Source organism: Trachypithecus francoisi, unplaced genomic scaffold, assembly GCF_009764315.1.
Source record: "Trachypithecus francoisi isolate TF-2019V2 unplaced genomic scaffold, Tfra_2.0 Lachesis_group14, whole genome shotgun sequence".
NCBI lineage: Eukaryota > Metazoa > Chordata > Mammalia > Primates > Cercopithecidae > Trachypithecus > Trachypithecus francoisi.
The window spans coordinates 40,130,794-40,157,064 of NW_022681459.1; the positions used below are offsets into that span (position 1 = coordinate 40,130,794).

The following is a 26,271-nucleotide window of genomic DNA, read 5'->3' on the forward strand; positions in this document are numbered from 1 at the left end:
TTGCAGGTACCTCAAGGTGTTAATGGCTGTTCCTTGGCAGAAAGAGTTCAATGTGTTTATGAAGCATCACGTTCCACATTCCCCTCCTGGGGACTGACAGTGTGTGGTGTATAGAGCAAGTCCTGGCATACAGCAAGTGCTGTACAAGCATTACCAAGGATTCAGTACCACAAACTTGGCTCTGAAGCTGGTCGCTGTGGGCTGCATGAGAATGGTGTTTCTATAAAATATGGGAATTGTTGGCCGGGCATGGTGGCTCATGCCTTTAATCCCACTACTTTGGGAGGCTGAGGCAAGTAGATCGCTTGAGTCCTGGAGTTGAAGACCAGCCTGGGCAACATGATGAAACCGCATCTCTACAACAAATACAAAAATTAGCAGGAACTGGTGGTGTGTGCCTCTAGTCCCAGCTACTTGGGAGGCTGAAGCAGGAGGATCGATTGAGCTTAAGAGTTTGAGGTTGCAGTGAGCTATGATCACATGAATGCGCTCCAGCCTAAGCGACAAAGCAAGACCCTGTCTCTACAAATAAATAAAGAAAGAAGACATAAGAATTGGTATCGTAATGCATGTTGAGTTACACAAATGTTCTCCTGGGCATTGTGAAACTATGTAATATTTTGTTAGGGCCAGGTGCAGTGGCTTACACCTGTAATTCCAGCACTTTAGAGGCCAAGGCAGGAGGGCCAGTGGAGGCCAGGAATTTGAAACTAGCCTGGGCAACATAGTGAAACCCTGTCTCTACAAAAAAGAAAATAATAAGAAAGTTAGCCAGGTATGGTGGGGTGTGCCTGTAGTTCCAGCTACTCAGGAGGCTGAGGTGGAAGGATTGCTTGAACCAAGGAGTTTTGAGGTTGCCGTGAGCTGTGATCATGCTATTGCATTCCATCCTGAGCAACAGAATGAGACCCTGTCTCTAGAAAAATAAAAAGATTCTGCTGTGTTGCGGATGTTGAGATTTTTGTCTCTGTTTTCCACAGTGGTTTGCTAAGAAGGCCATTTTCCACTCTCCACTGGAGGCTGTTACTGCGTTTCCTCACCTGCAGCAGCCCAACTTTCTACTGGTAAATATCAACTGTCTGGATGAGTGTCAGTATGGCCATAGTTCTGTAGCTGCGGGACTTGAATGTTCTTCCCATTGATTTGAATAATTCTCTAGTAGCTGTTTTTTAGGAGCATGTGATGGAAGCAATGCCAGACTCCTTAAGCTTGACTGTGCCCCGTTATTACTACAGGACCTTGGGGTTACTCAACCACTGGGCTCTGGGCTCTGGGTTTTCCCATACAAGACAAGTTCATTCAAGTGCGATTTTCTCTACTTCCCAAGGGGTTATGAAGAGGAGGAGGGGGAGGAGCAAATGAGAATGATGTACATCAGAATGTTCATGATCTGTAAATTCTTTTTTTTTTTTGAGACGGAGTTTCACTCTTTTCGCCCAGGCTGGAGTGCAATGGTGCGATCTTGGCTCACCACAACCTCCGCCTCTCGGGTTCAAGTGCTCCTGCCTCAGCCTCCCAAGTAGCTGGGATTACAGGCATGTGCCACCACCCCGGCTAATTTTGTATTTTTAGTAGAGACGGGGTTTCTCCATGTTGGTCAGGCTGGTCTTGAACTCCCGACCTCCGGTGATCCACCTGCCTCAGCCTCCCAAAGTGCTGGGATTACAGACGTGAGCCACCACACCCGGCTCGTGATCTGTAAATTCTTAAATAGACAGGAAGCATTCTAATAATCATAACTGTCTTTAGTGAAAAATGGAGACACTCTTATGCTCTGGGGGGTGCTAGGTTTCCACTTTAAGTATTAAACATGATGCTGAGAACTGGGTGCAATGGTCCATGCCTGTAGTTCTAAACTAAGGATACCGAGGCAGGAGGATTACTTGAGCCTAGAAGTTTTAAGACCCCCCCCCCAAAAAAAGAAAAATGATACTGACAACATAGACTCAAAAAAAAAAAAAAGAAAAATGATACTGAGAAGTGAGAAGTTATGTATGAGCAAGTGTTGGTGAGGAGAGTTCCTAATTTTAGTTCTTAGGAGGTATTTTTGTAAGCATTTATGTGGAAGGACTTTCTTCCCCAGTACACCCCACTAGAGTCCACAGGTCTGCCGCATGGCCAGACAACTCAGGTCTCCATCTCTGTCTCAAATCCTGTGAAATCACCTTCATTTGGAGGTAGACAAGGCATTTGGAGGTAGACAAATTCTAGCAGTTTCTCCTAATCTTAATCCATTTGCACAGGCGATGTTTTTATCCTTGTAGTCAGGATGCTTTCCGTATATCCCATGACTGTGGGTAGATTTTATTAGTCCTTGTCCTGAGTCTTTTCTGGCCTCTACATTGCCTTCATGATGAGTGTTTACTTGGCGCAAGCCATCTATAATTTTTACCTGCCTTGTGTGTGGTTTTTTGTTTTGTTTTGTTTTGTTTTGTTTTGTTTTGTTTTGTTTGAGACTCTGTCGCCCAGGCTGGAGTGCAGTGGCACAATCTCATCTCACTGCAACCTCTGCCTCCCAAGTTCAAGCGATTCTTCTGCCTCAGCCTCCAGAGTAGCTGGAATTACAGGCATGGATCACCACGCCCGGCTAATTTTTTTGTCTTTTTTTTTTTTTTAGTAGAGACAGGGCTTCACCATATTGGCCAGGCTGGTCTTGAACTCCTGACCTTGTGATCTGCCCACCTCGGCCTCCCAAAGTGCTGGGATTACAGGTGTGAGCCACTGCGCCCGGCCCCGTCCTGTGTTTTAAGGTCATTGGTTTAGTAGGTTCACTGTCTACTGAATAAAAGACAGCTCAGTCAAGAGAGCTTCTGCCGTAACCCTGCTTTTGTTGGCGTTCTTATTGATGATCATAACGGTGTAATCATGATGGTCCATCAGGTGGGAAATTTCCATTTGATACGAACAAACTCAGTGGTACTCTGTGGTCTGTGAGAGGTGCCCTTACACAATCGAGATCCTCTTCTGGCTCTGGGGCTGACCCTGGGGCCAACCCCTACTTATGGATTGGTGGAAGTCAGTCCTGTTCTGAAGATGGGCAGCAACCTGAGTTGGTACTGAGAAGCAAGTGTGAGAGTTCCTGGTCCAGAGAGCATGGAACCACAGCCCCTCCTAGTAGCATCCTTTGGGCCACTGACACATATGAGGGGCTGGGGAATCAGGCCAGTGGTTTTCTGTCTGACTCTTAACCTATCGCTTGGATTTCTGTTTGACTCAAGCCAGAGTATCACTAAAAGCTGCAGAGTGAATGTCCTCCTGATTTTTTTTTTTTTTTTTTTTTTTTTTGAGACGGAGTCTCGCTCTGTCGCCCAGGCTGGAGTGCAGTGGCCGGATCTCAGCTCACTGCAAGCTCCGCCTCCCGGGTTTATGCCATTCTCTCGCCTCAGCCTCCCGAGTAGCTGGGACTACAGGCGCCCGCCACATCGCCCGGCTAATTTTTTGTATTTTTTTAGTAGAGACGGGGTTTCACCGTGTTCGCCAGGATGGTCTCGATCTCCTGACCTCGTGATCCTCCCGTCTCGGCCTCCCAAAGTGCTGGGGTTACAGGCTTGAGCCACCGCACCCGGCCCTGATTTTTTCACTTTGTACTGTCTTCTAGGCTAGCCTGAAAGCTGACTATGTAAATAAACCCTTTGCACAGTGATGCCAGAGACTGGTTAAAGTCATTGAGGATTTTCCAGCAGAGGTATAGCTCTGCTAACATCTCTCTTTGGAGCATGTCTTATACATTCCTTAAAAAACTTTATTATAATTCCTAATTCCCCCCACCACCCCCACTCCAAGCACTGCCTGACACAGAGGCCTGGCCCATTATCATGACCGTCATGTTTATGGACACATTTAAATGTGTGAACTTGCAGATCAGGAGTTCTCAACCATAGGTGCTCTGTCCCTCAGGGGACGCTTGGCAGTGTCAGAGACATTTTTGATGATCACAGCTGGGGGTGATGGGGAGTGTGTGCTACTGGCATCTAGTAAGTAGGGGCCAGGGATGCTGGAAACATCTTGCAAAGCCCAGGACAGTTCCCTGCAACAAAGAAGTATCCAGCCCAAAATGTCAATAGCATCAACGTTGAGGAACCCTGATGTAAATGCTAAAAATATGTATTCAAATCACACCTGGAATTGCCAACCCCAGGAAGCTGGCCTAGACAACGAGTTAATACCAAATGGCAACAGGTCAGTTAGGGTTCAAGGGCTTCACTCTGGGAAGGGTGTTGCTTTCCTTCCTAATAGAGCATCCTTCACATCCATCAGAAGTTTCTGACATTAAAAAAAAAATCTTTCGGTGTGGTGGCTTATGCCTGTAATCTCAACACTTTAGGAGGCTGAGGTGGGAGGATCACTTAAGCCCAGGAGTTTGGGACCAATCTGGGCAACATCCTGGGACCCTACCTCTACAAGAAATCTAAAAGTTAGCTGAGTGTGGTGGTGTGTGCCCATAGTCCCAGCTACTCAGGAGGCTGAGGCGGGAGGATTGCTTGAGCCCAGGAGGTCAAGGCTGCAGTGAGCTGTGCGTTGCACCACTGTACTCCAGATAGGGCAACAGAATGAGACCCTGTCTCAAAAAATTATGTATTTTGTTTATTTTATTTTATTTTTTTCATTAAAAAAATTTTTTTTCTTAATTTAGGCTTTTATCACACACAAAAAATATATTTCGATCAGAGGCTGACGGACTTAACTGGCTCACGTCTAAAGCAGCACTGCTTGGTGTGCCACGTTCCTCAGTGAAAGAACCCAAAGCTGCTCTTCTCACTGGCACCACCACACCAGGGTTCCTTTGGGTGCAGGGCTGATTCCATGGGTCTCATCCAGGGAGTGGCCTCCTCAGAGGGAGCTGGGCAGCAGGTGGTGCAGGCCTGGAGCTGGGGCAGGAGTGGGTGCTGGTCCTGCCTGCAGCCTCACCACACACTGTTTCAGGAGCTGCACGTCATTTCCCCATGGCTGGTAGCATTTTTGGCAGCCTGGATGGTGTCCTTGTTGGCTGGAACCTGCACTGCTTACAGAGGCACGTGAATCCCGTGGAGTACAGCATGGGGATGGAATTTCTCGACGCTGCGTAGGCAGGTTTGACAATTGAGAGAGTTTGACTGCTTCCTCATGCTGATTCCACTTTTAAGTCACTGTCTCAATTTCTTAAGGTTAAGATACAATCAGAGCAAGATAATTTGCAGTTTATTTACCCTGTTTTTGTTTGTTCAATTTCATGTTCAGTGGCCCAATGATGAAGTTAGTTTATAAGCTTCAAGCTGAAAACTTGTGTGGCGATAGGCAGTCTCCTCCGGTCCTCTGAGGGCAAATTAAGGAGTGATTTGCTCTGGGGTATGAGAGGCAAAGGAGATGGGTACTGCATGGCTGCTACCCTTGACATCTGCAGCCTTTTTTTTTTGAAGTGAAGTCTTGCTCTGTTGCCAGGCTGGAGTGCAGTGGCACGATCTTGGCTCACCACAACCTACGCCTCCTGGGTTCAACCAATTCTTCTGCTTCAGCCTCCCTGGTAGCTGGGACTACAGGTGCGTGCTACCATGCCCGGCTAATTTTTGTATTTATTTAGTAGAGATGGGATTTCACTATAGTGGTCAGGCTAGTCTTGAACTCCTGACCTTGTGATCCGCCTGCCTCGGCCTCCCAAAGTGCTGGAATTACAGATGTGAGCCACTGTACCCGTCGTGTCTGCAGCTTCTTATGAGATGGAAGTTTTAAGCAAAGTCTCTTGTTGAGACACTGCTCAGAGGCAGGGCACTGTCTCCACAGGTGGGTTCTGTGTGCGGGTCTCTTCCCCAGCAGCTTTCCTAAAGGGCTGCTGTGCATGTGGGGCACTGCGTACCGGGCACTACGCGCCAGTGCCTGCCCACACTGCCTCTCTCTGCAGGGCCCATGAAGGCATCCATCCAGGGGCGCGTCCTTCCTGACAGTCCCTGGTACCACAAGATCCAGATCCCCCCACTAAGGGCCTTGGTCTGAACCTGGCCCTGAGTATCCTTTGGTGGCCTTGAGGTAGGGAGGTTGTGGGTGGCTCAGCTCTCAACACTGGGGATGCCCCAGCAACCCTGTGTATTTGCCCTTGATGCTGCCATCAGATCCGTTCTAGTATTACACACTCTTCTTTGCCTTGAGCCTCAACACTCTAAAGGTAGGGAAGGGATGCTTCTTGCTGGGAGGGGTGGGGGCATGGTCCGGGGCTTCCCTGCACTTGCCGGTGTTCTGGGGCCAGGCAGTGCCCAGACCCCATGCTAAGAACTAGCTTGGTTTTCCAGCCACTCCCTGTGTCCCTCCATGTCCATACTTCAGACTGTACCTGTTTCCTCCTGGTGGACAGGTACCTGTCATGGTTCCTGCCCACCAAAGGCAGCCTGCTACCGTCACTCTCCTCCAGCCCAGGGTGGGCCAGTCCCTCACCTGCTCCCAGGTAAGGCTACCCTGATTGTGAAGACCTGGCCCTTCCATAAGGGAGTGACCCAGTCAGTTGCATCACCCACCGGGACCATGGTGCTACCCTTTGTCCAGGGTTCCCAGATTTTTCTTATGCCTCATTCCCCACCTCTAGCTTTCGTAGCACAGACTGGAGGGTGGGGGTGAGGAGGGTGATCTGTCCTTTAGTTGTCAGTGTCTGTGGTCATCACTGAAGCTCTCAGGTCTCTGGAGGCCTCCACAGCCTGCATGGGAATAGGCCGTGTTCTGCGTGGAGCAGCCCTCCCCACCTGCAGTGTCTGAGGTGATGAGCACGGCGGAAGGGTTGTTCTATGGGGGAAAAAAAATGGAAATCTCTCTGGACCCCAGGACCAGGTCTTGACAGGGAGGCCTTGGGCCAAAGAGCCTGTGGGTCAGTCCAAACAAGCCGAGCCTGTTGGCAGACTGCACAGGTGGGAAATGTGAACTGGGGGCTCTTGTGCCTAGCTGTGCTGGGGCCTCAATGGGCCCTAACCCAGGGCCTCTTGGCTGACTTCCCAGGAGACCCTCTTGCCCCAGCAGCAGCTGCCTGTGCTCCTCTGACCCTCCTTAATCTTGCTGCCCCATCGCCTTTCCCGGGAGGCTGCACGCAGGCCCCTTCCTGCAGATGCTGGCCCACCCCAGATCTGCTGGCATGTGCAAGCCAGGCCAGGCCTCTACCTACCATTCACATGTGTGGACGGATGCCCCAGAGAGTGGAGGGGAGAAAGGGAGCGGCAGGGAGGAGAGGCTGCCAGCGTGGCGGCAGTGGTCAGTGACTGCTGCTGGTGCTGCGCAGGACTTGGAGGCGAGGCTGATTGAAGCCCTCTCAGATGCACAGTTCGGTCGCCAAGTGGTTTTTATGCTCAGCTTTTGGGTTTTTTTGTAATTTAATTTTTTCTTTTAGAAATTTTATGTCTGGCCGGGCGCGGTGGCTCAAGCCTGTAATCCCAGCACTTTGGGAGGCCGAGACGGGCGGATCACAAGGTCAGGAGATCGAGACCATCCTGGCTAACACGGTGAAACCCCGTCTCTACTAAAAAGATACAAAAAACTAGCCGGGCGAGGTGGTGGGCGCCTGTAGTCCCAGCCACTCGGGAGGCTGAGGCAGGAGAATGGCGTAAACCCGGGAGGCGGAGCTTGCAGTGAGCTGAGATCCGGCCACTGCACTCCAGCCTGGGAGACAGAGCCAGACTCCGTCTCAAAAAAAAAAAAAAAAAAAAAAAAAGAAATTATATGTCTATATACATATATATAACATATATATACACATATATGTTATATATAAGTATATGTTATATATGTTATATATATGATCCTCCTGCCTCAGCCTCCCAAAATGCAGGGATTACAGGCATGAGACACCACGTTCAGTCATTATGTCTTTTTAAAGACAAGGTCTTACTCTGTCACACAGGCTGGAGTGCAGTGGCACAGTCGTCACTCACTGCAGCCTTAAATTCCTGGGCTCAAGCCATCCTCTCACCTCAGTGACTACAGGCACGCATCATCACAGCCAGCTAATTTTAAAACATTTTTTTTTTTTGTAGAGATATGACGCAGGGAGGCTTGCTGTGTTGCCCAGGTGGGTCTTGAACTCCTAGCTTCTGCAATCCTCTGTGGGCCCCAGGAGCAGGTCTTGAGAGGGGGAGGCCCTGGGCCAAAGAGCCTGTTGTGCCAGTCCAAACAGTCTGAGCCTGATGCCATATTGCACGGGTGGGGAGTGTGAACCTGCCTCAGCTTCCCAAGTAGCTGTGACTACAGGCACAGAGCACCATACCTAGCTAACTTTTTATTTTGAAATAACTTCAGACTTACAGAAAAGTTTCCACGCATAATAAAAAGAACTTGCAGACTGGGCATGGTAGCTCATGCCTGTAATCCCAACACTTAGGGAGGCTAAGGCAGAAAGATCGTTTGAGGCCAAGAAATTGAGCCAGTGTGGGCAACATAGGGAGACCTCATTTCTACAAAAAATAAAATTAGCTGAGTGTGGTGATGTGCACCTGTGGACCCAGCTACTCAGGAGACTGAGGTGGGAGGATCTCTTGTCCACTGTTCAAGATTATAGTTAGCTATGATTGTGCCACTGCACTCTAGCCTGGGGTGACACAAGAAGACCCTGTCTCAGAAAAAAAAAAGTTCATAGACCCTTCACCCGGATTTCCAAATTAACACTTTGCTGCATCTGCTTTATCCCCTTGCTATTATATGTTTTTTCCTTAAGTCAATAAGAATAAACTATAGATGACACCCCTTGACCTCTTAATATGTCAGTGTATTTCCTAAAAGTGAATGTGTTATCTTATATAGTCACAGTACGTGTGCCCCTCTGACCCTCCTTAATCTTGCTGCCCCATCGCCTTCCCCGGGAGGCTGCATGCAGGCCCCTTCTTGCAGGTGCTGACCCACCCCAGATCTGCTGCCATTTGCAAGCCAGCACGTGCCACCACACCAGGAAGTTAGCATTGCCACCAGGCCACACCTAGTCATCAGACCTCAGGGTTCACCACCAGCTACCACACTCATGCCCATTACCTGGCTAGGGTCCAGCACAGGCTCACCCACTGCGTGCAGTGCTGTTCCTACTCCCCTTCTGTCTGGAATGGTCCCTCAGCCTTTCTGTCTTTCCTGACCTTGACCCCTCCAAAGCATGTGGCCACCCCTTGGGCTGTCTGGTATTTGCTGGTGATTAGGCACAGCTCGGGCTTTGTTGGCAGGAGCACTGCAGTGGGGACACCTGGTCCTTGCCAGGTGCCTCATCTGGAGGCCTGCAGTGCCCCTTTGCCTCATTACTGGTGATGTTAGCTTTATCACTGGGTGGAAAGGGTGTCGGCCAGGTTCATCCCCTATAAAAATTAGTACTTTGTGCCTGGATTAAATAGTAATGAGCAGGGTGCAGTAGTTCACGATTGTAATCCCAGCACTTTGGGAGGCCAAGGTGGGTGAATCATTTGAGCTCAGGAGTTCGAGACCAGCCTGGGCAACATAGCAAAATCCCATCTCTACCAAAAATTTTAAAATTAGCCTAGCGTGGTGGCATGCGCCTGTAATCCCAGCTACTTGAAATTAGCCTAGCGTGGTGGCATGTGCCTGTAATCCCAGCTACTTGGAGGCTAAGGTGGGAGGATCACTCAAGCCCAGGAGGCAGAGGTTACAGTGAGCCAAGATCATGCTGCTGCACTCCAGCCTGGGCTACAGAGTGAGAGTCCATCTCAAAAAAAAAAAAAAAAAAAAAAAGTAATGAGTGCCTGGACAGCATAATAAGACCTTGTTTGTACTAAAAAGAAAAACACTGGCCAGGCACAGTGGTTCCTGCCTGTAATCCCAGCACTTTGGGAGGCCGAGGCAGGCAGATCACGAGGTCAGGAGATCGAGACCATCCTGGCCAACAAGGTGAACCCCCATCTTTACTAAAAATACAAAAATTAGCTGGGTGTGGTGGCACGCACCTGTAATCCCAGCACTTTAGGAGGCCGAGGCAGGTGGATCACGAGGTTAGAGTTCAAGACCAGCCTGACAAACATGGTGACACCCCGTCTTTACTGAAAATACAAAAAATTAGCTGGGCGTGGTGGCGGGAGCCTGTAGTCCTAGCTACTAATGAGGCTGAGGCAGGAGAACCGCTTGAACCCGGGAGGCGGAGGAAGCAGTGAGCCGAGATCGAGCCACTGCACTCCAGCCTGGCGACAGAGCGAGACTCTGTCTCAAAAACAAAAAAAAAAAAAAAAAAAAGAAGAAGAAGGAAAAGAAACGAAAGAAAAATATTAGCCAGGCATGGAGGTGTGTGCTGTGGTCCCAGCTACTTGGGAGGCCTGGGTCTAAGAGGTTGAGGTTGCAGTGAGCTGTGATCACAGCACTGCACTCCAGCCCAGGCAACAGAATGAGACCCTGTCTCAAAAAAAAAAAAAAAGAAAAATTGGTAATAATGATTTACCAGAAAGATGTATGGAGACTATGTAATTATCACTAGTATTAACATCAACTGTTGATTCTTTTCTTTTTTATTTTTAAGTGAAAGCAAATTTATTAAGAAAGTAAAGGAATAGAAGAAGGGCTACTCCATACACAGAGAAGTTGATTCTTTCCTTTTTTCAAATTGATTTTATTTTACTTTAAGACAGGATCTTGGGGCCGGGCGCAGTGGCTCATGCCTGTAATCCCAACACTTTGGGAGGCCAAGGTGGGCGGATCACGAGATCAGGAGATCGAGACTATCCTGGCTAACATGGTGAAACCCCGTCTCTACTGAAAATACAAAAAAAATTAGCTGAGATCGCGCCACTGCACTCCAGCCTGGCAGCCTGGGCGACAGAGTGAGACTCCGTCTCAAAAAAAAAAAAAAAAAAAAAAGATCTTGTTCTCTCACTCAAGACTGAAGTGCAGTGGCATGATCTAGGCTCATGGCAGCCTCAATCTCCTAGGCTCAAGTGACCCTCCTGCTTCAGCCCCCCAAGTATCTGGGACTATAGGGGTGCACCCACACACCTGAATACTTTTTTTTTTTTTGTAGAGACAGGGCTTTGCCATGCTGCCCAGGCTGGACATCTTATTTTTTTAGAAACAGAGTCTCGCTCTGTCACCCCAGGCTGGAGTGCAGATGGTGCCATCATAGGTCACTGTAGCCTCAACTCCTAGGCCCAAGGAGGGAGCCATTCTCCCACCTCAGCCTTCTAAGTAGCTAGGACCATAGGCACACCCCACCATGCCCAGCTATTTCATGTTTTAATGTTTTTGTAGAGACAGGGGCCTCACTGTGTTGCCCAGGCTGGTCTCAAATGCCTGGCCTCAAGAGATCTTTCTGTCTCGGTTTCCCAAAGTGCTGAGATTTCAGGAGTCTCACACCTGGCCTCATGCAGGTCCTATGCCTGGCCTCACTTGATTCTTGACCAAATAACCTATTAATAGGGCAGTTGCCAAGTGGTGGTTCTCTAACTTCATTCTTCCTGTGTTGATTACTGGGTCAGTGGTCATTCTGTGGTAGGGAAGACTTTTCTCTTTGCTGTTTGTTTATTCAGGTATATCCGTGTGGATCGGGGGCGGGGGTGAAGTTTGCACATTGTGCAATTGAACAAGTTGTGATACGTCCCTGCTGTCATTGATTTTGATGTCCAGACTGCCCCTGGCTTGGCCAGTGGGAGCCCCTAACTTGGGCCTGTTTCCGTGTCTCCCTCAGGACACCAGCCATGTCCTTTGCTTCCTACAGCCTCCACACGCTAGCCTCCTGAAGCGACGCGTCTCTCATCAGACGTCTGTGAGTGCAGACCCTGCCTCCCAGGAGGTCTGGAGGTCAGAAAGTCTGCTCCAGGTGAGAGCTGAGCTGGTCTCAGCTTCTGTTTCAAAAGAAACTATTCAGCTGGGGCAGAGTCCCAGAGGTGGCCCCTCAGCCTGGGGCTGATTCTAAATTGTTGGTATTTTCCTGCGATGACATTTAGAAAACATGAAAATAAATCTGCCCACCCACCTAACTTACATGCCATGGATGGTGTTTTCCATCCCAGGACCCCGTGTCCATCGGAGTTGTTTCATTTTGCCCATGGTGATAGAATCGTTGCAGAGTCTCTCGGTGTCCCTCTCTCGTGTTGTTGGAGATGTTTCCTATGATTACCATCATGTGGATATTCAGCACTGCCCCAGTAGCACTTTTGTGACACGGAAAGGTGAGGGGTTTGTGCAGCCTCTACAGGCCTTCTGTTGATTCACGGGATCCAATAGTAGGTGACAGACTCCTTTGTTTTCCAGGAGGCTCCAGCCTCTCACGATGGTGTGGGCTGGCTCACTCCCTGAGTACTGTCCACCAAGTCCTGGCTGTGTCTTCTGAGCACACCTTGGAGAGATTTGGCAGGTGCTACTTCTGATACTGGATCCTAGGACTGATTTGGTAGCCACAGTCTCGCTGTTGACGCCTGGTATGTAGATAAGACAGGATTCTGTCTCCGACCTCGTACATAACTCTTAGTATGTGGGGTGCTGTGCTTTTTGAAGCCTCCAAACCATTTCACAGCAGCCTCAGGTGCTAGAATGGTAGGAACCGTTGCCCCTGTTCACAGAGGGGACCATGATACCCAGACAGCTCTTGGCTGTGTGGACAGTGGGATGTGCTGGCCATGAAGAGGACAGGAGACCATGACACAGGCTTACAAGACAGAACTGGAAGGTTCTGCTGTTTCCTGGACCAAAGCATTAATGCTTCTTGTTTTTTTAATTAAGAAAAAAATTGTAATTGTAAAATATACATAACATAAAACTTACTGTCTTAACCATTTCCAAGTGTACAGTCAGTAGTGTTAAATACATTCACGTTGTTGTGCATCCAATCTCCAGAATCTTGCAAAACTGAATCTGAACCGGACGAGGTGTGGGAACTCACTCCTGTAATCCTAGTACTTTGGGAGGCCGAGGTGGGAAAGATTGCTTGAGGCCAGGAGTTTGAGAGCAGCCTCGCCAACATAGTGAGACCCTGTCTCTCTCTCTCTCTTTTTTTTTTTTTAAACAGAGTCTCGTTCTGTCACCCAGGCTGTCGTGCAACGGTGTGATCTCGGCTCACTGCAACCTCTGCCCCCCAGGTTCAAGCGATTCTGCTGCCTCAGCCTCCTGAGTAGCTAAGATTACAGGCACCTGCCACCGTGCCTGGCTAATTTTTGTATTTTTAGTAGAGTTGGGCTTCTCCATCTTGGCCAGGCTGGTCTTGAACTTCTGACTTCATGATGCACCTGCCTCGGCCTTCCAAAGTGCTGGGATTACAGGCGTGAGCCACCGTGCCCAGCACCCCCATCTCTTTTAATTAAAAAAAGAAACTGAACAATTAAACAATGGTGGTGTCTCCTCCACCATCAGCAGTGCCTTTGTGTTTTCCCATGAAGTGATGGCCCGGGGCAGACCCATGCCCAGCATAGTGGCACCATAGTTAGCCTCCTGTCTGCCCCCCACTCCCCCACCTCCTCCAGAGTATGAGCAAGCAGCTGTACTCATGGTGTGTGGGGGCCTGGCGCCCTCCTACATGCAGCCTGGCCTGCTTCCTCCCCCTCCACCTCGCCTCTCCCCGCTCTCTCTCTGGCCAGTGTGCCCTAGGCACACAACCTGTAGTATGGTGCCCATGGCGTCTGTGCATCAGTGTGCTTGGGAGACTTTGGCTTTGTTGCTGACAAAATTCTTGAGGGCTTTCTCCAGAATGAAGGACCTGTGGGTGATGGAGTTAAACTACAAAAGAGCCTCCTGTCACTTTTCCTTTGGTTCTGGGGAAGAGCTGTGGGCCTGCTTCTGCCACAGTCTCTGCAGCCAGTTCTGTGGCCCCATGCTTTGCCATGTGAAGGATCTCTCAGAGCATAGGTTCCCCCAAATCCTCACCCTCGGCATCACCTGGAAGGAGAACGAGGAAAAGCTGGGGACCCCATCTTGGGCCTCCTGAGTCACAAAGAGCCTGCAGTGCCCTTCCTGCTTCCAGAGCAGACTTGTTGCGTGTGCCTGGCTGGTGCCTGGGGGCCTGGTTTGTTCCCAGGGCCCCACTTCTCCCTGGGGCCCTAGGGCGCTTGCTCAGCGCTCTTGCATGTGACTTGACCTGGCAGGGGCAGGGGCCGCTGCACTGTGTCACCTTCTTGTCTGCTGGTTCTGCCTACTGAGTGAGTGGAAATACACCTACTTTCAAGGGCCAGCCAGAAAGGCTCTTCTGGGCTGTTGCCTGTGAGGATTCTGTGTCCTCACGGGCCAAGGGAACTGGCAGGGGGTTGTCCCTGCAGAGGGCAGGAGGTGCCTTTCCCTTCTTCCCAATGTTCACTTCCTCTTGGCCAGACCTTGGGTCGGGTGAGCCCTGCTCAGAATGACTTGCAGTGGTGGGACAAAGTGCCCAGAGACACTCTACTTTTTGCCTCTTCCAGTTGAGGCAAAAAACAAAATGTGAGAAAACTGAGTGGGTAGGAGTCAGAGAAAGGCAGCTGTGGGGGTCCGTGTCCCCCAAGGCCCCTTGCCGCTTGCCCAGGCCTATGCTGCACCTGCCATACAGAAATCCCTGCCCATCCCTGCTAGCCCTTATTTCCAGATGCAGGAAGTGAGGCTCCCGGGGTTGCCCTGCACTCCCTAGTTGAATCCAAGGTGCGTGCTTGCTCCCTGGTGGCCCTGTGGGCCGTAAAGATGGCCAACGGCCCCACAGGCCACTGTGTTCCTTTAAGCGAGGGCAGAGACACACTGGAGAACTGTGTCTGATTCCTGCCTGAGCCCCAGGTCTGGCACAGAGGAAGGCTGTTAAGGCGACACCTTCCTGCCCTGCTCCTTCCCGCCCTGCTCTGTGTGCTGTGGCATCTAGCAGGTGTATCCTGATCTCTCCTGTGTGGAGCGCAGTGGCCATGCTGCTTGGGCAGGAGGCATGGCAGGATATGCGCCAGGCCAGCTCTGGCTGTGCTGGGCTGAAGGGGTGCTTCAGAGGCTGCAGCGCTGTAGGGCGGTAGATTGGAGGGTCCTGGCTGGGGGCCAGCTTAGCCTCAGTTTCCTGCTGCCTCTAAGTCTGTGTGGCTGTGGCCAGGTCCTCGGGGGCTTCTGCCCTTGCGAGCCCTCCATATCTGGAGGGTGGGAGTTCCTGGTGCGTTAGGAGAGGCTGCCTCCTGGAGTCAGAGCTGATGCACACACCACCTCGGCTGACCTCCAGACTTGGGGGTGCGGAGGGCAGGGCCTGGGGGCCTGAGCCTGTGCTCCTGTCTGTGCTACCCTTGGGGACCTGTCCTCATCCTCAGCTCTCAGAGAGATCCACTCATGGAGGGGACATTGCTTGGGTTTTAGACACATAGGAATTGATCATGTCTTATGCAAATTTGATATATTTCTCAAAACAACCCAGGGAAATCCAGTCAATTACATATGTATCTTCTCTGGGCAGAGTCCTTCTCCTGGAACATGCTTTGACAGTTTCTTTTCTGGGCCTCGGGATCTTGAGGCCTTGGTGGCTGACAGCATGTCCCAGAGAAGACCCTGAGCACTTGAAGGGCTGTGGTGTGCACATGGCACACACAGTGTGGCCTCAGAGTCACTGGGGAGAGTGGGTCCCATCTGGAAGGGCGGTGAGTTGGGCCCTTCCAATGAGCTAGAGAGGCCTTTAGGCCTCAGCGACACTGTGAGGCCACCCCGGTGAGCTGGAGGGTCTATCCACCCCCAGCCTCCAAGGCTGAGGAGAGTGCCGCCACAGCCCTGGCCTGGCTACCGAGGAGGGTGCTGCGCTGGTCGCAGCTGCTGGGACTGCAATTGTTTGGATGGTCACTGACCACGCTTTTGTTGTTTTTTTCTTCTCACTTCTGGGCTCGTTCTCATTGCTTTCTTTCTCCACTTCCCCCTCCTATGTCCGGTCCCGTGTTTCCCCTTCCCCACCCTGTCCTCTCATGCTTTCCTCTTCTGCGTCTTCCGGCTTTTGTCTGTTCACCGTCTCAGCTGGAGGTTCTGCACTACCGACTCTGTGTCTCCAGCGCCCACCACAGCCCCCTACAGCCCAGCCTCCAGGCCCTCCACACCTACCAAGTACATGCTGCGCTCCTTGATTCCCTTCCCCTGCCCAGAGTGCGTGTCCGTGCCCGGCAAAGCAAGGGGCTGGCTGGGCCCAGCTGCGGGTGACAGAAGCTACTTTCAGGCAGAGCGAAGCCCCTGTGTTGTGGGAGGCAGAGATCAGCCTCCAGCCTGGCCTGGCCCTTGGCTTTGCAGACTGGCCCGGTTTGTGGGGGTGGGGTGTGGCTGTGTGGCAGAACGAGGCACGTGGCCCGGACTGGCCAGCTCCCCACCAGTGGAGAGTCCCAAGGTCTCTGGTGTTGAGGCTCCATGCTTGGCCCTGGTTTGAAGAGCTGGAGTCGTGAGGCCTCTGCAGTGGCCTGGTTCACCCCCACTCTTCAGGGCCTGGTGCTCAGGAAGGAGCTGAAGACACAGAGGCCTGGGACTTACAGTAATGTGGGCGCTGCCCTGTTCAGAACTGTCACCCACGCTGGAGATTCTATGAGACTGTGTGTGTGAGGCAGGGGGTTGGCGAGGACCTGGAGCTTGGCCCTATAGCCCACAGAGGCTGTCAGTCCTTGACGGCCCGGCCTGGGCCCCGCCTTCACCTAGGGAGCCTCGGCCATTTGTAGACACCTCCAGAGGGGGATGAGAATAGGTAGCGACCGCAAAGAGGTCATGGTCTGCCTAGGCACAAATGACAAGTGTATGGATGGATTTGAGGTCAGTGAAGCAGAGTTCAGGCCCATGGGGGATTTCGGAGACAACAGAGTTAGCGAGTCTGTGAGAGCCCAGGGGACGAGCTGTGCCCACAGCCAGGGGCCTGCCCCATTCACCCTGCGAAGGAGCACACGTGATTGAATGGGAATTTGAGCACAGGATGGATAAACATGTGGACCCTGAGTGCCGGTGGGATGGGGTGGTGACCACAGCATGTGGTGGCATCCCTGTTCTGTGGGAGCCACTGGAGAAGACTTCGGTCAGGGAGGGAGGGCAGTGTCCAGGAAGCATCTAGTAACCCTCATGGCAGTAGGGGTGACCAGGGAGGTCCTGGAGGGGTGAGCTGAGGTGTTGTGAGGCTGGGCCCAGTGGGAAATGTGGGGCTTTGGGGACACATCTTTAAGAAGCAAGCAGGTATGACTGTGGCCAGGGACTCCACGTGGGACTGTGGCCCAAGAGGGGTGCAGAGCTGAGGAAAATCTGTGGCTCAGCAAACCTGTGGGAAAATAGCCTGAGGCTTTCATGTGACTGCCGGGGACAGGGCCTGACACCGGCCCCTCCAGACCCTCTGGAAGAACCAGGTGAGGCTGGGTAAGTGCACCCGCAGGGAAGGCAGGTTCCCAGTTCCCATGTGGATGCCGTCCCCTCCCGTGAGCTGCAGGGAGGATGTCATGGCTCAGGATCCCAGGCCAGGATGGGAGGGAGGGCCAGGGGTGAGACTGGAGGAGAAGGACGCTGGTCTGACTTCCCACCCGCTGGTGCCCTTCTAGTCAGGCAGTATAGGTACTGGTTTTCTCCTTTCTTCCAAAGCAATGCAAATTCATTGCCCAAAGACTTAAAGATACAGATAGATAGAAGAAAATAGCCGGGCACAGTGGCTCAAACCTGTAATCCCTTTGGGAGGCCAAGGCATGCAGATTGTTTGAGCTCAGGAGTTTGAGACCAGTCTGGGAAACATGGCGAGACCCCTGCCTCTACAAAAAAAGAAAAGAAAAGAAAAAAAAATTAGCTGGGTGTGGTGGTGTGTGCCTGTGGTCTCAGCTACTTGGGAGGCTGAAGTGGGAGGATCCCTTGAGCCCAGGATGCAGAGGTTGCAGTGAACCGACATCATGCTGTTGCATTCCAGCCTGGGTGACAGAGACTCTGTCTCAAAAAAAAAAAAAAAAAAAAAAAGAAGAAGAAGAAGAAGAAGAAGAAGAAAGAAGAAAGAAGAAAAAAAAATACCTCCCACCCTATAGCTCCATTCTCAGCCTCGCCACTGATCTGTGGGGTGTGTCACCTGGACCTGTGGGGACATTTTCCTGACGGGGAGACTTGAGTGGGCAGTGATGTGAGCAGTGGTCCATGCGGGGTCTGCAGCATCCCAAGATATACCCAGAGGCCGGGCCCTGCACCAGCCTCAGCATCACAGATGTGTTGAGGCCCAAAGGGCTGGGGGTAAGCATGGAGAGGTGAGCATGTCCACTCGGACTCAGTGCCCCTGTTCCCCTGCCCTCATCCACTCTTGATGCTCCCACCTGCCCTCCCAATGCTGGGCAACCAGAGAAAGCCCATGGCCAGCAAAAAGGCTTTCCTTACGGGTGTAGGTCTCCAGGATCCTGCTTGTACATTATAAATCAAAAGCTTGGCCTGTTAGCTTGACTGTGCTCTTGTCTTGGGGTTTTCCTGACCACAGGTCTGTGGGCAACAGAGGAATTGATATCCAGAGCTTCTCCTGGGCTGAGCCCTTATCTGGCTGTGTCCAGAATGAGGAGCAGTTGGAAGGAATTGGGGAGGAAAGCGAAGGTTCTTATTTTTTGAATAGGGTATTACTCTGTCACCCAGGCTAGAGTGCAGTGGCACGATCCTAGCTCACTGTGCCAAGAACTCCTGGGCTCAAGTGATCCTCCCACCCTAGCCTCTTGAGTCATTAGAACTACAGGCACACACCACCATGCCCAGCTAACTTTTAAAATTTTTTGTAGAGACAGGGCTTCCCTATGTTGCCCAAGCTAATCTCAAATTCCTGGCCTCAGCCATCTTACCTGGGAGACCCTGGATCCAGAGCTTGGGGGTGACACCCGCCTCCTCTTGCCCTGAGGATCAAGATAGGCAGCAGTGGCCAAGGGCGCAACCTGGCGGGCCATGGCCCTGTGCCACCCACTGCGAGTGTGCAGCGGTACAGAAGCAGATGTGTCTGTCTCAGCCAGTCCTCCTCAGGTGGGCTGTGCGGGCGCTGGGCCAAGCACTTCCCTACTACAAGCTGGCCGCAGTTCAGACCAAGCAGTGCAAGGCACATCTGCTGGGTGCCAGGCACAGGAGTGGCCCCACTCTTTGCCTGGCTCGTGCCTCCTGTGTGGAGGCAGATCAACTGCCCCAGGGCAGGATGTGGTCAGACCTGGAGGCCACGTGCTGCAGCCCTTCCCAGGCCCTGACCCCTCCTCCTCCACCGAGGAATCATTCATGCCCACCAAGGAGCACATGATGGTGCTGCGCCTGCCACTGAAGCACCTGCACACCTTTGCCAATAGCCTGAAGCCAGAGCAGACCTCACCTTTCGGCCACTCCCATACCAGCAGCCCCCTGGAGGAGTTCAGTGTCTCCTCCTCTTTCCCCCACTCTGGTGTTGCCCACAGCGACCTCTCCCCACTGGGGCTGGCAGAGTGGGCTGTTTTGTGTGGGGCTGAGGTGAGGTGTGTGCAGGGGATGCAATGGCTTGGCCGCCTGCATGCTGGGTGTGTCCTTGGGATGTTCCCTAACCTTCGTTTCTTCCTCTGAAGAATGGGGCTAAAACCAGCTCTTACCTCTCCGAGGTGCCCAGTGCTCTCCCCTGGCAGAGTCAACCCTCGCTAATGGGAGCCCCAGGCAGGGCCACCTTACTGTGCAAGCAGTGGTGACCCTCCCCTCCCCTGCAGGCCACTGTCCGGAGGTTCATCCAGCAGAAACTCTACCTGTTCCTGCAGCATTGCTTTGGCCACTGGCCCCTGGACCCATTGTTCGGAGCTAGGAGTGTCGGCCCCATCTCATGCGTGCCTGAGTCCTCTGTGTGCCCCAGTGAGGGAGGTCCCCTGGGGTGGATGAAGGAGGAGAACAAATGTTGTCACAGAGACCTTGGAGAGGAGGGGCCTTGGAGGTCACATTGTTCTTTCTGTTTCAGTTTCCAAAGCCAGCCCTCAGGTACAGCAAAGCCTTGCCCTGTCCCATCTGTCTGGTGCCAAATGGGTTTCTGCTCTTACACAACCAGGGAGCACTGGGTCCTGTGGGCTAGGAAAAGCCCGCCCATGACCCTGGCTTCTGAAGCGACAGTGAGAGAGCCAAACCTCACAGGGCTGCGCGTGTCTCTCCTGCGCCCTCTGGGGGATGTGGTAAGAGTCAGTGTAGCTGCCGCCTGGGGACCTGGCCTCCAGACCATGGGAGGATTTGGCCCCAGCCACTGGGCCTTCAGCACACACCTCCCCCACAGGTCCTGGAGGTGTGGCTGAGCTACCTGCAGCCGTGGCGATGTGCGGCTGACAAGCAGGCTCCCAGCAGCGACTCCCAGCCCTGGTGTGCCTGAGAAACGGTAAGCCCTGGGTCCCCTCTCCTCACAGCCATGCCACTGGCTCCCCTGGGCAGATGTTGCTCCAGTGGGTGGAGGCTAGGACAGCGGCCTATGCTGGGGTCAGCCAGGACCTGGCTCTGGCGGCCTCCTGGGCTCTTCTCCCAGCCCCTGCTGAGTAGAGCACAGACCAGCCCTTCCTAGGCTCAACTTTGACAGGCCCTAGAATGAGTTTTTCATGGAAGCAGTGGATGACCTGTCCCCTCTCCCTTCTGGCCCAGGTTTTCATAGTGACCTGCAAACTGTGCCTTGATCCTTCCTTACCAGCACAGAGCAGACCAGTGGCTGCCTTCCCCTCATCTCCTGCTTGATCCTCACAGCAGACCTCCCAGGCGTCTGTGGCACCTGGCATAGCCACCGACCTCTCCCTTCCTTGCCCGAGGCCTTCCCCTTTGGACCCTCTGGGGGATCCTCCCTCAGCCTCCTCAGGCTCTGGGCCAGCCTCTGCTATGGTGGCTTCAGACCTCTTGGAAAGGGGCCTCAGCCCTGCTAAGGATTTAGCATCCTCAGAGGGCCTGGGTCTCACCTGCCTGTGTCCTGCCCTGCCTGCCTGCCAACAGTCCTCTGAGCTATCATCCATGATACTTTGTCACCTTGGCCAGGGAGAGTCTGAAAGCCTGGGAACAAGCAGGGGTATTAGGGGCATGGACGGGCGCAGCCCCCACCTCCACCTCCAGTGGAAGGGCTGGCCCCAACCTGCCACCTCGGTCCCCAGGGTGCCCTTTGTCCAGGAGAACCTGCTGATGTACACCAAGCTGTTCGTGGGCTTCCTGAACCATGTGCCCCACACAGACCTGGTCAGCCCCAAGCACTGCTCATGGTGTTCCGAATGGCCAGAGTCTTTGCCCAGCCCAACCTAGCCAAGATGATCCAAAACGGTAAGTCCTCGGCCCAGGCCAGCCTGGCAGACCCCGACCCAGCCAGACCAGAGCCAGTCCCTTAGCTGGTGGGTGACACCTCTTCAAGAGGGACCCACGTGTCCAGAGTGGGCCCCGGCAAAGGTTGCTGTAGAGACTCCTGTGACACATCTGCGCAGTTAAGGCTGAGACCGGCTGGACGCTGCCTGCCTTGCAGCCACCAGGCACCAGGCACTGGGTGGAGGACAGCAGGTATACCCACAGAGGGGGCTGCACAGACCAAGTTGTGGCCCCATGGCACCACAATTTCTCCCTGGCAACTCGTGGCAGCAGCCTGGGGAGGCTGTCTTGGTCTCTGGCGTGCGTTTGTCTTGGCTTCTGTCGCTCCTCCCAGTGTTTGCCCTCCTGCAGATACTGCTGGGGGCTCTGTGAGCCACCAGCTCCCTCACTTGCTCTCCCCATGTCAGCTACCTACTAAATGGGAGACACTGCCAGGCAGGGCTGCAGGAGGACACCCCGGGTCATGGCTCCCCAGATACCTTGGAGGCATCCTGAAAACCTGTGGGCAGTAACCAGGTACTCTGTGCCTCCGGAAGTGGGTGCTAGGTTCATCTCCTGCCTTCCAGTTCGAGCAGCTGTTCCTGGAGCCGGAGCTTGTCATGCCCTGCTGCGAGCACCAATTCTTCATAGCCTGCACATTTGCCAGTGGCTTCCTGTCATCGTGGCCACCAGTGGTCACTGATACCTCCTTCAAGGTGAAGAGCCACGTCTACAGCCTGGAGGGCCAGGACTGCAAGTACACCCTGATTTTCGGGCCTGAGGCCCACACCCTGGTGAGTGGGTCGGTGGTGCCCATCCACAGGGCCCCTGGAGCCATGGGGCTGAGCAGAGGCAGGAAAGTGCTGTGTTCTGGCTGGAGGGAGGGAGGCTGGGCGTGGAATTGACGCACTTCTTCCCGTTTCAGTAAAGTCTGATTTGTTTCTGATAATGAAGGCAGTGTTGGGAAATTTCACATTTAGAAGATCATCCTTTAGTCTTTAAAAGTCCTCCAGCAGAAGCTGCTCCTCCCGTCACTCAGTGATCTGGCTGTGCATCCATCTTAGGGCCCCCAGTCAGCCTGCCTTGGTGGCAGCACAGGCCTCTCCTGCCAGTGACCTGCTCTTGCCTCCCTTGCAGGTCCCGCACCTCACTCAGCTCATCACGCAGGCCAAGCACATGGCCAAGTCCATCTCGGACCCGTGTGTGGAGAGTCCGGCCGGCTGCTCCTTCCTGTTGTGGCCGGGCTTTGGCCCCACGGACACCAACGGCTCCTATTCAGCCAATGACTGGACGAGATGGGGCATGACAGTGTCTAGAAGATAGACGAGTGCCTGGAGGAGGCCCTGGAGTATCTGCGCCAGATATTCCAGGTATGAGCAATGGGGCCTACCCCACGGCCATTAGGGTCCCCTTCCCCGAAGCGTCCACTTCCCCTTAGCCCGTGGTCTGCCACGCACCTGTCCCAGGCCCCATGCAGACGAACCCAGTGTTGTGGGAGGCAGGCCCACACCCCGAGTCCGGGTGCCCTCGTTGCCACCGTTAGAAGCTGGTAGGGTGAAGACTGGTCCCTTTCTTCACCTTGACACTGAGGGCAGAGGCGCTTCTCTCTCTCTGGCAGCTCAGTGAAGCACAGCTCACGCAGTTCACACTTGCCTTGGACACCATCCAGGATGAGAATGGAAAGCAGCAGCTCCCGACTACATTGCGGGTGAGGATGGACTCATCCCTACGCCCCTGGGCCAGTACCAGGTAAGAGGCCCAAGTCCCAGAGTTGCATGGGCTGGGCCCTGACCTGTCCCCAGCTCCCTCCTGTGCTGTGAGCAGAGATGGCTTGGCTCTTCTGAGCTGTGTGCAGGGGCCATGTTTTCTTTTCTTTCTTTTTTTTGAAACAAGGTCTCCCTCTGTCGCCCAGGCTGGAGTGCAGTGGCAAGATCTCGGCTCACTGCAACCTCTGCCTCCCGGGTTCAAGCGATTCTCCCACCTCAGCCTCCTGAGTAGCTGGGATTTTAGGCGCATGCCACCGTGCCTGGCTGTGTGTTTTTTTTTTTTTTTTTTTGAGATGGAGTCTCACTCTGTTGCCCAGGCTGGAGTGCAGTGGCACAATCTCGGCTCACTGCAAGCTCAGCCTGCTGGGTTCACGCCATTCTCCTGCCTCTGGAGTAGCTGGGACTACAGGCACCCGCCACCATGCCCAGCTAAGTTTTTGTATTTTTTAGTAGAGATAGGGTTTCACCGTGTTAGCCAGGATGGTCTCGATCTCCTGACCTCGTGATCCACCTGCCTCGGCCTCCCAAAGTGCTGGGATTACAGGTGTGAGCCACGGCACCTGGCTAATTTTTGTATTTTTAATAGAGACAGGGTTTCATCGTATTGGTCAGGCTGGTCTCTAACTCTAGACTTCGTGATCCACCTGTCTGGGCCTCCTAAAGTGCTGGGATAGGCGTGAGCCACTGCGCCTGGTCAGGGCCATGTTTCCTGACCCAACCCTACGACCTGGGTTTCTAGATCATCAATGGGCTGCAAAGGTTTGAAATTGAGTATCGGGGGGACCCGGAGCTGCTGCCCCTCTGGAGCTATGAGATTACCAGCTTGGTTTGAGCACCCTTCCGGCTGTCATCTGCCATCAAACAGAGTGAGTGGGCAGGAGGGCCGGCTTGGCCTCTTCAGAGAGGGTTCTGGGTGCTCCTGCCTGGGGTACAGTCCCAGGGTGGCCAGTGGGGGTGGGGTGCACCTGTCCTGAGGCCTGTGGTGCCACCACCCCATACCCCCGTGCCACTGTCTGCACTTGAGTTTGCAGACCAGATGGCGGCTCTGTGTTCCTGAGATGACTCCCTTGGCAGCTTCTGTCGCTACCGCCTCACAGAGCCCACGCTGGCCAGCGGCCCCAGGCTCAGCCTGTGCTTTCTGGACAGCTACCTGACACTGCTGTGGCTGCTGCTGGCTTTCTTCGTGGCTTCTCTGTTCTGTGTCGGGCCCCTCACCTGTGCACTGCTGTTTACTCTGGGCTACGTCCTCTACTCCTCAGCCAGGACGCTGCTGACCAAGCGGGGGAAGCTGCACCAGCCCTGATGGCATTGGACGTGGGAGGCCACTCCAGGTGGGAACATGGTTATCTTTGGGCTCCTGGTTGGGAGCAGGGGGATTCCTGCAGTCGTGGAGGCATCTGGGGGAAACGGGACTGAGAAGGGAGGGAAGGTAGCTTCAATAAAATCAAGTGCTCAAAGACACAGCAACCATTTGATGATACTTAAGTATTCAAAATATATGACAACTACAGACTGACTGACAGAAGCCACTATGGGATCTCTCACACCTTCATTCACCCCACAGACGACACACCAGGGAGAACAGCATCTCAGTGGTGATTTTCTTTTTTTTTTTTTTTGAGACAGAGTCTTGCTGTGTCACCCAGGATGGAGTGCAGCGGCACCATCTCGGCTCACTGCCACCTCCGCCTCCCAGGTTCAAGCGATTCTCCTGCCTCAGCCTCCTAAGTAGCTGGGACTACAGGCTCGTGCCACCATGCTCGACTAATTTTTTATATTTTTACTAGAGATGGGTTTTTCCCCATGTTAGCCAGGATGGTCTCGATCTCCTAACCTCGTGATCCGCCTGCTTCAGCCTCCCAAAGTGCTGGGATTACAGGCATGAGCCACCGCACCCGGCCTCAGTGGTGATTTTCAAACCAAGCCTTTGTTTTTGATGTGGGGTTTTGGGGGTTCTTTTTAATGATTTTCAAATTTAAATGTTGTGCTTTGTATTTTGGTTTTTGTTTTGTTTTGTTTTTTGAGATGGAGTCTCGCTCTGTCGCCCAGGCTACAGTGCAGTGGCATGATCTCAGCTCACTGCAAGCTCCTCCTCCCGGGTTCAAGCAATTCTCCTGCCTCAGCCTCCCGAGTAGCTGGGATTACAGGCATGTGCCACCATGCCCGGCTAATGTTTGTATTTTTGGTACAGATGGGGTTTCACCATGTTGGTCAGGCTGGTCTCAAACTCCTGACCTCATGTGAGCCACCCACCTCAGCTTCCCAAAGTGCTGAGATTACAGGTGTGAGCCACCGCGCCCGGCCAGTGCTTTGTATTTTTATGTAAACTCAGAATAATGGCATTTTAGGGCCTGTGACCAAAAACCAAACCAAGTTTGTAACTCCACCAGGGATCTGAATAAACCTGCCCTTGTTTTTGAGTTTTCCACCGCCTAGACTCAGTATCCAGGCGGTTCACCCCTACAGGGTCCCTGAACACGCAGGGGCTGCAGAAACAGCTGCTGGGCACCCTCACCCAGGTTGGCCCCTCACCCCAGTGTCCATGGGCCTTGCCCTCTGGTTTCCTTTGCTTTCCTTGCCTAGGGGCACAGTAGACACAGCAGCAGCAAAACCAAGGTGCATGTTAACACCAAAGTGCCTGTGACAGAAAGGGTGAGGGCCTGCTTGAATCTGTTTTTTTTTTTTTTCTTTTTTTTGAGACAGAGTCTCTGTCACTCAGGCTGGAGTGCAGTGCCACGATCTTGGCTCACTGCAACCTCCGGCTCCTGGGTTCAAGCGATTCTCCTGCCTCAGGCTCCTGAGTAGCTGGGATTACAGGTAGATGGCACCACACCTAGCCTGAGCCCGCTGGGCCTGAGCCATGTGGATTTTGCCTTCTACTTAATATCAACATTGACTAGATTGGCCTGTAATCCCAGAACTTTGGGAAACCAAAGCAGGGAGGATCACTTGAGCCAAGAAGTTTAAGCCCAGCCTGGGCAATATAGCAAGAGCCCATCCCTACAAAAGATTCAAAAAGTTGGCTGGGCATGTGGCTCACACCTATAATCCCAGCACTTTGGGAGGCCAAGATGGGCAGATCACCTGAGGTCAGGAGTTCGAGATCAGCCTGGCCAACATGGTGAAACTTCGTCTCTACGAAAGACATAAAAATTAGCTGGGTGTGGTGCCACCTACCTGTAATCCCAGCTACTCCGGAGGTTGAGGCAGGAGAATCGCTTGAACCTGGGAGCCAGAGGTTACAGTGAGCCAAGATCGTGCCACTGCACTTCAGCCTGGGTGACAGAGTGAGACTCTGTCTCAAAAAAAAAAAAAAAAAAAAGATTCAAGAAGCTAGGTGTGGTGGTGGCTCACACATGTGGTCCCAGCTACTTGAGATGGGGTGGGAGGATCACCCGGGCCCAGAAGGTCAAGGCTG

At 53.0% G+C, this 26,271-nt stretch overlaps 1 pseudogene; it reads left to right on the top strand.

The window, feature by feature from the left end:
- Window positions 1-5,021: 5,021 nt before the first annotated feature.
- Window positions 5,022-24,156, top strand: LOC117095986 (annotated as a pseudogene).
- Window positions 24,157-26,271: the final 2,115 nt, after the last annotated feature.